Source organism: Eleutherodactylus coqui, chromosome 1 (genome assembly GCF_035609145.1).
Source record: "Eleutherodactylus coqui strain aEleCoq1 chromosome 1, aEleCoq1.hap1, whole genome shotgun sequence".
Lineage (NCBI taxonomy): Eukaryota > Metazoa > Chordata > Amphibia > Anura > Eleutherodactylidae > Eleutherodactylus > Eleutherodactylus coqui.
The window spans coordinates 274,204,890-274,217,470 of NC_089837.1; positions in this window are offsets into that span (position 1 = coordinate 274,204,890).

Sequence of the window (12,581 nt, forward strand, 5' to 3'; positions counted from 1 at the left end):
GAAGCAAAATACTTAAGGCCTACCACTGACCTTTGGCCACTTGACTGGTTCTGCCCTGTGAATTCCAGTAGCTCAGTCATACGCACCTAGGTCTCACTACAGGCTTGCGCATAATTGTTTCCTGGCTCTGCTGTGTCCGTTACATGATTGCCGTCATCCCGCCAGAGGGAAAGAGTATACATATATACGATGCATATGGTGTCTGTCTGGTTTTTCACCTCACCATTTTAAAAAATTGAAGCAAAATACTGAAGGCCTACCACTGGCCTTTGGCCACTGGACTAGTTCTTCGCTGTGAATTCCAGTAGCTGAGTCATACGCACCTAGGTCTCACTACAGGCTTGCGCATAATTGTTTCCTGGCTCTGCTGTGTCCGTTACATGATCGCCGTCTTCCCGCCAGAGGGAAAGAGTATACATATATACGCTGCATATGGTGTCTGTCTGGTTTTTCACCTCACCATTTTAAAAAATTGAAGCAAAATACTTAAGGCCTACCACTGGCCTTTGGCCACTTGACTGGTTCGTCGCTGTGAATTCCAGTAGCTCAGTCATACGCACCTAGGTCTGACTACAGGCTTGCGCATAATTGTTTCCTGGCTCTGCTGTGTCCGTTACATGATCGCCGTCATCCCGCCAGAGGGAAAGAGTATACATATATACGCTGCATATGGTGTCTGTCTGGTTTTTCACCTCACCATTTTAAAAAATTGAAGCAAAATACTGAAGGCCTACCACTGGCCTTTGGCCACTTGACTGGTTCTTCGCTGTGAATTCCAGTAGCTCAGTCATACACAACTAGGTCTCACTACAGGCTTGCGCACAATTGTTTCCTGGCTCTGCTGTGTCCGTTACATGATTGCCGTCGTCCCACCAGAGGGAAAGAGTATACATATTTACGCTGCATATGATGTCTGTCTGGTTTTTCACCTCACCATTTTAAAAAATTGAAGCAAAATACTTAAGGCCTACCACTGGCCTTTGGCCACTTGACTGGTTCTGCCCTGTGAATTCCAGTAGCTCAGTCATACGCACCTAGGTCTGACTACAGGCTTCCGCATAATTGTTTCCTGGCTCTGCTGTGTCCGTTACATGATCGCCGTCATCCCGCCACAAGGAAAGAGTATACATATATACGCTGCATACGGTGTCTGTCTAGTTTTTCACCTCACCATTTTAAAAAATTGAAGCAAAATACTTAAGGCTTACCACTGGCCTTTGGCCACTTGACTGGTTCTGCCCTGTGAATTCCAGTAGCTCAGTCATACGCACCTAGGTCTGACTGCAGGCTTGCGCATAATTATTCCTGGCTCTGCTGTGTCCGTTACATGATCGCCGTCATCCCGCCAGAGGGTAAGAGTACACATATATACGCTGCATATGGTGTCTGTCTGGTTTTTCACCTCACCATTTTAAAAAATTGAAGCAAAATACTGAAGGCCTACCACTGGCCTTTGGCGACTTGACTGGTTGTGCCCTGTGAATTCCAGTAGCTCAGTCATACGCACCTAGGTCTGACTACAGGCTTGCGCATAATTGTTTCCAGGCTCTGCTGTGTCCGTTACATGATCGCCGTCATCCCGCCAGAGGGAAAGAGTATACATATATACGCTGCATATGGTGTCTGTCTGGTTTTTCACCTCACCATTTTAAAAAATTGAAGCAAAATACTTAAGGCCTACCACTGGCCTTTGGCCACTTGACTGGTTCTGCCCTGTGAATTCCAGTAGCTCAGTCATACGCACCTAGGTCTGACTACAGGCTTCCGCATAATTGTTTCCTGGCTCTGCTGTGTCCGTTACATGATCGCCGTCATTCCGCCACAAGGAAAGAGTATACATATATACGCTGCATACGGTGTCTGTCTAGTTTTTCACCTCACCATTTTAAAAAATTGAAGCGAAATACTTAAGGCTTACCACTGGCCTTTGGCCACTTTACTGGTTCTGCCCTGTGAATTCCAGTAGCTCAGTCATACGCACCTAGGTCTGACTGCAGGCTTGCGCATAATTGTTTCCTGGCTCTGCTGTGTCCGTTACATGATCGCCGTCATCCCGCCAGAGGGTAAGAGTACACATATATACGCTGCATACGGTGTCTGTCTGGTTTTTCACCTCACCATTTTAAAAAATTGAAGCAAAATACTTAAGGCCTACCACTGGCCTTTGGCCACTTGACTGGTTCTGCCCTGTGAATTCCAGTAGCTCAGTCATACGCACCTAGGTCTGACTACAGGCTTGCGCATAATTGTTTCCTGGCTCTGCTGTGTCCGTTACATGATCGCCGTCATCCCGCCAGAGGGAAAGAGTATACATATATACGCTGCATATGGTGTCTGTCTGGTTTTTCACCTCACCATTTTAAAAAATTGAAGCAAAATACTTAAGGCCTACCACTGGCCTTTGGCCACTTGACTGGTTCTTCGCTGTGAATTCCAGTAGCTCAGTCATACGCAACTGGGTCTCACTACAGGCTTGCGCACAATTGTTTCCTGGCTCTGCTGTGTCCGTTACATGATTGCCGTCGTCCCACCAGAGGGAAAGAGTATACATATTTACGCTGCATATGGTGTCTGTCTGTTTTTTCACCTCACCATTTTAAAAAATTGAAGCACAAATACTTAAGGCCTACCACTGGCCTTTGGTCACTTGACTGGTTCTGCCCTATGAATTCCAGTAGCTCAGTCATACGCACCTAAGTCTCACTACAGGCTTGCGCATAATTGCTTCCTGGCTCTGCTGTGTCCGTTAAATGATCGCCGTCATCCCGCCACAAGGAAAAAGTATACATATATACGCTGCATACGGTGTCTGTCTAGTTTTTCACCTCACCATTTTAAAAAATTGAAGCAAAATACTGAAGGCCTACCACTGGCCTTTGGCCACTTGACTGGTTCTGCCCTGTGAATTCCAGTAGCTCAGTCATACGCACCTAGGTCTCACTACAGGCTTGCGCATAATTGTTTCCTGGCTCTGCTGTGTCCGTTACATGATTGCCGTCATCCCGCCAGAGGGAAAGAGTATACATATATACGATGCATATGGTGTCTGTCTGGTTTTTCACCTCACCATTTTAAAAAATTGAAGCAAAATACTGAAGGCCTACCACTGGCCTTTGGCCACTGGACTAGTTCTTCGCTGTGAATTCCAGTAGCTGAGTCATACGCACCTAGGTCTCACTACAGACTTGCGCATAATTGTTTCCTGGCTCTGCTGTGTCCGTTACATGATCGCCGTCTTCCCGCCAGAGGGAAAGAGTATACATATATACGCTGCATATGGTGTCTGTCTGGTTTTTCACCTCACCATTTTAAAAAATTGAAGCAAAATACTTAAGGCCTACCACTGGCCTTTGGCCACTTGACTGGTTCGTCGCTGTGAATTCCAGTAGCTCAGTCATACGCAACTAGGTCTCACTACAGGCTTGCGCGCAATTGTTTTTCTGGCTCTGCTGTGTCCGTTAAATGATTGCCGTCGTCCCGCCAGAGGGAAAGAGTATACATATATACGCTGCATACGGTGTCTGTCTGGTTTTTCACCTCACCATTTTAAAAAATTGAAGCAAAATACTTAAGGCCTACCACTGGCCTTTGGCCACTTGACTGGTTCTGCCCTGTGAATTCCAGTAGCTCAGTCATACGCACCTAGGTCTGACTACAGGCTTGCGCATAATTGTTTCCTGGCTCTGCTGTGTCCGTTAAATGATCGCCGTCATCCCGCCACAAGGAAAAAGTATACATATATACGCTGCATACGGTGTCTGTCTAGTTTTTCACCTCACCATTTTAAAAAATTGAAGCAAAATACTGAAGGCCTACCACTGGCCTTTGGCCACTTGACTGGTTCTGCCCTGTGAACTCCAGTAGCTCAGTCATACGCACCTAGGTCTGACTACAGGCTTGCGCATAATTGTTTCCTGGCTCTGCTGTGTCCGTTAAATGATCGCCGTCATCCCGCCACAAGGAAAAAGTATACATATATACGCTGCATACGGTGTCTGTCTAGTTTTTCACCTCACCATTTTAAAAAATTGAAGCGAAATACTTAAGGCTTACCACTGGCCTTTGGCCACTTTACTGGTTCTGCCCTGTGAATTCCAGTAGCTCAGTCATACGCACCTAGGTCTGACTGCAGGCTTGCGCATAATTGTTTCCTGGCTCTGCTGTGTCCGTTACATGATCGCCGTCATCCCGCCAGAGGGTAAGAGTACACATATATACGCTGCATACGGTGTCTGTCTGGTTTTTCACCTCACCATTTTAAAAAATTGAAGCAAAATACTTAAGGCCTACCACTGACCTTTGGCCACTTGACTGGTTCTGCCCTGTGAATTCCAGTTGCTCAGTCATACGCACCTAGGTCTCACTACAGGCTTGCGCATAATTGTTTCCTGGCTCTGCTGTGTCCGTTACATGATTGCCGTCATCCCGCCAGAGGGAAAGAGTATACATATATACGATGCATACGGTGTCTGTCTGATTTTTCACCTCACCATTTTAAAAAATTGAAGCAAAATACTTAAGGCCTACCACTGGCCTTTGGCCACTGGACTAGTTCTTCGCTGTGAATTCCAGTAGCTGAGTCATACGCACCTAGGTCTCACTACAGGCTTGCGCATAATTGTTTGCTGGCTCTGCTGTGTCCGTTACATGATCGCCGTCTTCCCGCCAGAGGGAAAGAGTATACATATATACGCTGCATATGGTGTCTGTCTGGTTTTTCACCTCACCATTTTAAAAAATTGAAGCAAAATACTTAAGGCCTACCACTGGCCTTTGGCCACTTGACTGGTTCGTCGCTGTGAATTCCAGTAGCTCAGTCATACGCAACTAGGTCTCACTACAGGCTTGCGCACAATTGTTTTTCTGGCTCTGCTGTGTCCGTTAAATGATTGCCGTCGTCCCGCCAGAGGGAAAGAGTATACATATATACGCTGCATACAGTGTCTGTCTGGTTTTTCACCTCACCATTTTAAAAAATTGAAGCAAAATACTTAAGGCCTACCACTGGCCTTTGGCCACTTGACTGGTTCTGCCCTGTGAATTCCAGTAGCTCAGTCATACGCACCTAGGTCTGACTACAGGCTTGCGCATAATTGTTTCCTGGCTCTGCTGTGTCCGTTAAATGATCGCCGTCATCCCGCCACAAGGAAAAAGTATACATATATACGCTGCATACGGTGTCTGTCTAGTTTTTCACCTCACCATTTTAAAAAATTGAAGCAAAATACTGAAGGCCTACCACTGGCCTTTGGCCACTTGACTGGTTCAGCCCTGTGAATTCCAGTAGCTCAGTCATACGCACCTAGGTCTGACTACAGGCTTGCGCATAATTGTTTCCTGGCTCTGCTGTGTCCGTTACATGATCGCCGTCATCCCGCCAGAGGGAAAGAGTATACATATATACGCTGCATATGGTGTCTGTCTGGTTTTTCACCTCACCATTTTAAAAAATTGAAGCAAAATACTTAAGGCCTACCACTGGCCTTTGGCCACTTGACTGGTTCTTCGCTGTGAATTCCAGTAGCTCAGTCATACGCAACTGGGTCTCACTACAGGCTTGCGCACAATTGTTTCCTGGCTCTGCTGTGTCCGTTACATGATTGCCGTCGTCCCACCAGAGGGAAAGAGTATACATATTTACGCTGCATATGGTGTCTGTCTGGTTTTTCACCTCACCATTTTAAAAAATTGAAGCACAATACTTAAGGCCTACCACTGGCCTTTGGCCACTTGACTGGTTCTGCCCTATGAATTCCAGTAGCTCAGTCATACGCACCTAAGTCTCACTACAGGCTTGCGCATAATTGTTTCCTGGCTCTGCTGTGTCCGTTAAATGATCGCCGTCATCCCGCCACAAGGAAAAAGTATACATATATACGCTGCATACGGTGTCTGTCTAGTTTTTCACCTCACCATTTTAAAAAATTGAAGCAAAATACTTAAGGCCTACCACTGACCTTTGGCCCCTTGACTGGTTCTGCCCTGTGAATTCCAGTAGCTCAGTCATACGCACCTAGGTCTCACTACAGGCTTGCGCATAATTGTTTCCTGGCTCTGCTGTGTCCGTTACATGATTGCCGTCATCCAGCCAGAGGGAAAGAGTATACATATATACGATGCATACGGTGTCTGTCTGGTTTTTCTCCTCACCATTTTAAAAAATTGAAGCAAAATACTTAAGGCCTACCACTGGCCTTTGGCCACTGGACTAGTTCTTCGCTATGAATTCCAGTAGCTGAGTCTTACGCACCTAGGTCTCACTACAGGCTTGCGCATAATTGTTTCCTGGCTCTGCTGTGTCCGTTACATGATCGCCGTCTTCCCGCCAGAGGGAAAGAGTATACATATATACGCTGCATATGATGTCTGTCTGGTTTTTCACCTCACCATTTTAAAAAATTGAAGCAAAATACTTAAGGCCTACCACTGGCCTTTGGCCACTTGACTGGTTCGTCGCTGTGAATTCCAGTAGCTCAGTCATACGCAAGTAGGTCTCACTACAGGCTTGCGCACAATTGTTTTTCTGGCTCTGCTGTGTCCGTTAAATGATTGCCGTCGTCCCGCCAGAGGGAAAGAGTATACATATATACGCTGCATACGGTGTCTGTCTGGTTTTTCACCTCACCATTTTAAAAAATTGAAGCAAAATGCTTAAGGCCTACCACTTGCCTTTGGCCACTTGACTGGTTCTGCCCTGTGAATTCCAGTAGCTCAGTCATACGCACCTAGGTCTCACTACAGGCTTGCGCATAATTGTTTCCTGGCTCTGCTGTGTCCGTTACATGATCGCCGTCTTCCCGCCAGAGGGAAAGAGTATACATATATACGCTGCATATGGTGTCTGTCTGGTTTTTTACCTCACCATTTTAAAACATTGAAGCAAAATACTTAAGGCCTACCACTGGCCTTTGGCCACTTGACTGGTTCTTCGCTGTGAATTCCAGTAGCTCAGTCATACGCAACTAGGTCTCACTACAGGCTTGCGCACAATTGTTTCCTGGCTCTGCTGTGTCCGTTCCATGATTGCCGTCGTCCCACCAGAGGGAAAGAGTATACATATTTACGCTGCATATGGTGTCTGTCTGGTTTTTCACCTCACTATTTTAAAAAATTGAAGCACAATACTTAAGGCCTACCACTGGCCTTTGGCCACTTGACTGGTTCTGCCCTGTGAATTCCAGTAGCTCAGTCATACGCACCTAGGTCTCACTACAGGCTTGTGCATAATTGTTTCCTGGCTCAGCTGTGTCCGTTACATGATCGCCGTCATCCCGCCAGAGGGAAAGAGTATACATATATACGCTGCATATGGTGTCTGTCTGGTTTTTCACCTCACCATTTTAAAAAATTGAAGCAAAATACTGAAGGCCTACCACTGGCCTTTGGCCACTTGACTGGTTCTTCGCTGTGAATTCCAGTAGCTCAGTCATACGCAACTAGGTCTCACTACAGGCTTGCGCACAATTGTTTCCTGGCTCTGCTGTGTCCGTTACATGATTGCCGTCGTCCCACCAGAGGGAAAGAGTATACATATTTACGCTGCATATGATGTCTGTCTGGTTTTTCACCTCACCATTTTAAAAAATTGAAGCAAAATACTTAAGGCCTACCACTGGCCTTTGGCCACTTGACTGGTTCTGCCCTGTGAATTCCAGTAGCTCAGTCATACGCACCTAGGTCTGACTACAGGCTTCCGCATAATTGTTTCCTGGCTCTGCTGTGTCCGTTACATGATCGCCGTCATTCCGCCACAAGGAAAGAGTATACATATATACGCTGCATACGGTGTCTGTCTAGTTTTTCACCTCACCATTTTAAAAAATTGAAGCGAAATACTTAAGGCTTACCACTGGCCTTTGGCCACTTTACTGGTTCTGCCCTGTGAATTCCAGTAGCTCAGTCATACGCACCTAGGTCTGACTGCAGGCTTGCGCATAATTGTTTCCTGGCTCTGCTGTGTCCGTTACATGATCGCCGTCATCCCGCCAGAGGGTAAGAGTACACATATATACGCTGCATACGGTGTCTGTCTGGTTTTTCACCTCACCATTTTAAAAAATTGAAGCAAAATACTTAAGGCCTACCACTGGCCTTTGGCCACTTGACTGGTTCTGCCCTGTGAATTCCAGTAGCTCAGTCATACGCACCTAGGTCTGACTACAGGCTTGCGCATAATTGTTTCCTGGCTCTGCTGTGTCCGTTACATGATCGCCGTCATCCCGCCAGAGGGAAAGAGTATACATATATACGCTGCATATGGTGTCTGTCTGGTTTTTCACCTCACCATTTTAAAAAATTGAAGCAAAATACTTAAGGCCTACCACTGGCCTTTGGCCACTTGACTGGTTCTTCGCTGTGAATTCCAGTAGCTCAGTCATACGCACCTAGGTCTCACTACAGGCTTGCGCATAATTGTTTCCTGGCTCTGCTGTGTCCGTTACATGATTGCCGTCATCCCGCCAGAGGGAAAGAGTATACATATATACGATGCATATGGTGTCTGTCTGGTTTTTCACCTCACCATTTTAAAAAATTGAAGCAAAATACTGAAGGCCTACCACTGGCCTTTGGCCACTGGACTAGTTCTTCGCTGTGAATTCCAGTAGCTGAGTCATACGCACCTAGGTCTTACTACAGGCTTGCGCATAATTGTTTCCTGGCTCTGCTGTGTCCGTTACATGATCGCCGTCTTCCCGCCAGAGGGAAAGAGTATACATATATACGCTGCATATGGTGTCTGTCTGGTTTTTCACCTCACCATTTTAAAAAATTGAAGCAAAATACTTAAGGCCTACCACTGGCCTTTGGCCACTTGACTGGTTCGTCGCTGTGAATTCCAGTAGCTCAGTCATACGCAACTAGGTCTCACTACAGGCTTGCGCGCAATTGTTTTTCTGGCTCTGCTGTGTCCGTTAAATGATTGCCGTCGTCCCGCCAGAGGGAAAGAGTATACATATATACGCTGCATACGGTGTCTGTCTGGTTTTTCACCTCACCATTTTAAAAAATTGAAGCAAAATACTTAAGGCCTACCACTGGCCTTTGGCCACTTGACTGGTTCTGCCCTGTGAATTCCAGTAGCTCAGTCATACGCACCTAGGTCTGACTACAGGCTTGCGCATAATTGTTTCCTGGCTCTGCTGTGTCCGTTAAATGATCGCCGTCATCCCGCCACAAGGAAAAAGTATACATATATACGCTGCATACGGTGTCTGTCTAGTTTTTCACCTCACCATTTTAAAAAATTGAAGCAAAATACTTAAGGCCTTTGGCCACTGGCCTTTGGCCACTTGACTGGTTCTGCCCTGTGAATTCCAGTAGCTCAGTCATACGCACCTAGGTCTGACTACAGGCTTGCGCATAATTGTTTCCTGGCTCTGCTGTGTCCGTTGCATGATCGCCGTCATCCCGCCAGAGGGAAAGAGTATACATATATACGCTGCATATGGTGTCTGTCTGGTTTTTCACCTCACCATTTTAAAAAATTGAAGCAAAATACTTAAGGCCTACCACTGGCCTTTGGCCACTTGACTGGTTCTTCGCTGTGAATTCCAGTAGCTCAGTCATACGCAACTGGGTCTCACTACAGGCTTGCGCACAATTGTTTCCTGGCTCTGCTGTGTCCGTTACATGATTGCCGTCGTCCCACCAGAGGGAAAGAGTATACATATTTACGCTGCATATGGTGTCTGTCTGGTTTTTCACCTCACCATTTTAAAAAATTGAAGCACAATACTTAAGGCCTACCACTGGCCTTTGGCCACTTGACTGGTTCTGCCCTATGAATTCCAGTAGCTCAGTCATACGCACCTAAGTCTCACTACAGGCTTGCGCATAATTGTTTCCTGGCTCTGCTGTGTCCGTTAAATGATCGCCGTCATCCCGCCACAAGGAAAAAGTATACATATATACGCTGCATACGGTGTCTGTCTAGTTTTTCACCTCACCATTTTAAAAAATTGAAGCAAAATACTTAAGGCCTACCACTGACCTTTGGCCACTTGACTGGTTCTGCCCTGTGAATTCCAGTAGCTCAGTCATACGCACCTAGGTCTCACTACAGGCTTGCGCATAATTGTTTCCTGGCTCTGCTGTGTCCGTTACATGATTGCCGTCATCCCGCCAGAGGGAAAGAGTATACATATATACGATGCATATGGTGTCTGTCTGGTTTTTCTCCTCACCATTTTAAAAAATTGAAGCAAAATACTTAAGGCCTACCACTGGCCTTTGGCCACTGGACTAGTTCTTCGCTATGAATTCCAGTAGCTGAGTCATACGCACCTAGGTCTCACTACAGGCTTGCGCATAATTGTTTCCTGGCTCTGCTGTGTCCGTTACATGATCGCCGTCTTCCCGCCAGAGGGAAAGAGTATACATATATACGCTGCATATGGTGTCTGTCTGGTTTTCACCTCACCATTTTAAAAAATTGAAGCAAAATACTGAAGGCCTACCACTGGCCTTTGGCCACTTGACTGGTTCTTCGCTGTGAATTCCAGTAGCTCAGTCATACGCACCTAGGTCTCACTACAGGCTTGCGCATAATTGTTTCCTGGCTCTGCTGTGTCCGTTACATGATTGCCGTCATCCCGCCAGAGGGAAAGAGTATACATATATACGATGCATATGGTGTCTGTCTGGTTTTTCACCTCACCATTTTAAAAAATTGAAGCAAAATACTGAAGGCCTACCACTGGCCTTTGGCCACTGGACTAGTTCTTCGCTGTGAATTCCAGTAGCTGAGTCATACGCACCTAGGTCTCACTACAGGCTTGCGCATAATTGTTTCCTGGCTCTGCTGTGTCCGTTACATGATCGCCGTCTTCCCGCCAGAGGGAAAGAGTATACATATATACGCTGCATATGGTGTCTGTCTGGTTTTTCACCTCACCATTTTAAAAAATTGAAGCAAAATACTTAAGGCCTACCACTGGCCTTTGGCCACTTGACTGGTTCGTCGCTGTGAATTCCAGTAGCTCAGTCATACGCAACTAGGTCTCACTACAGGCTTGCGCGCAATTGTTTTTCTGGCTCTGCTGTGTCCGTTAAATGATTGCCGTCGTCCCGCCAGAGGGAAAGAGTATACATATATACGCTGCATACGGTGTCTGTCTGGTTTTTCACCTCACCATTTTAAAAAATTGAAGCAAAATACTTAAGGCCTACCACTGGCCTTTGGCCACTTGACTGGTTCTGCCCTGTGAATTCCAGTAGCTCAGTCATACGCACCTAGGTCTGACTACAGGCTTGCGCATAATTGTTTCCTGGCTCTGCTGTGTCCGTTACATGATCGCCGTCATCCCGCCAGAGGGAAAGAGTATACATATATACGCTGCATATGGTGTCTGTCTGGTTTTTCACCTCACTATTTTAAAAAATTGAAGCACAATACTTAAGGCCTACCACTGGCCTTTGGCCACTTGACTGGTTCTGCCCTGTGAATTCCAGTAGCTCAGTCATACGCACCTAGGTCTCACTACAGGCTTGTGCATAATTGTTTCCTGGCTCAGCTGTGTCCGTTACATGATCGCCGTCATCCCGACAGAGGGAAAGAGTATACATATATACGCTGCATATGGTGTCTGTCTGGTTTTTCACCTCACCATTTTAAAAAATTGAAGCAAAATACTTAAGGCCTACCACTGGCCTTTGGCCACTTGACTGGTTCGTCGCTGTGAATTCCAGTAGCTCAGTCATACGCACCTAGGTCTGACTACAGGCTTGCGCATAATTGTTTCCTGGCTCTGCTGTGTCCGTTACATGATCGCCGTCATCCCGCCACAAGGAAAGAGTATACATATATACGCTGCATACGGTGTCTGTCTAGTTTTTCACCTCACCATTTTAAAAAATTGAAGCAAAATACTGAAGGCCTACCACTGGCCTTTGGCCACTGGACTAGTTCTTCGCTGTGAATTCCAGTAGCTGAGTCATACGCACCTAGGTCTCACTACAGGCTTGCGCATAATTGTTTCCTGGCTCTGCTGTGTCCGTTACATGATCGCCGTCTTCCCGCCAGAGGGAAAGAGTATACATATATACGCTGCATATGGTGTCTGTCTGGTTTTTCACCTCACCATTTTAAAAAATTGAAGCAAAATACTTAAGGCCTACCACTGGCCTTTGGCCACTTGACTGGTTCTGCCCTGTGAATTCCAGTAGCTCAGTCATACGCACCTAGGTCTGACTACAGGCTTGCGCATAATTGTTTCCTGGCTCTGCTGTGTCCGTTACATGATCGCCGTCATCCCGCCACAAGGAAAGAGTATACATATATACGCTGCATACGGTGTCTGTCTAGTTTTTCACCTCACCATTTTAAAAAATTGAAGCAAAATACTTAAGGCCTACCACTGACCTTTGGCCACTTGACTGGTTCTGCCCTGTGAATTCCAGTAGCTCAGTCATACGCACCTAGGTCTCACTACAGGCTTGCGCATAATTGTTTCCTGGCTCTGCTGTGTCCGTTACATGATTGCCGTCATCCCGCCAGAGGGAAAGAGTATACATATATACGATGCATATGGTGTCTGTCTGGTTTTTCACCTCACCATTTTAAAAAATTGAAGCAAAATACT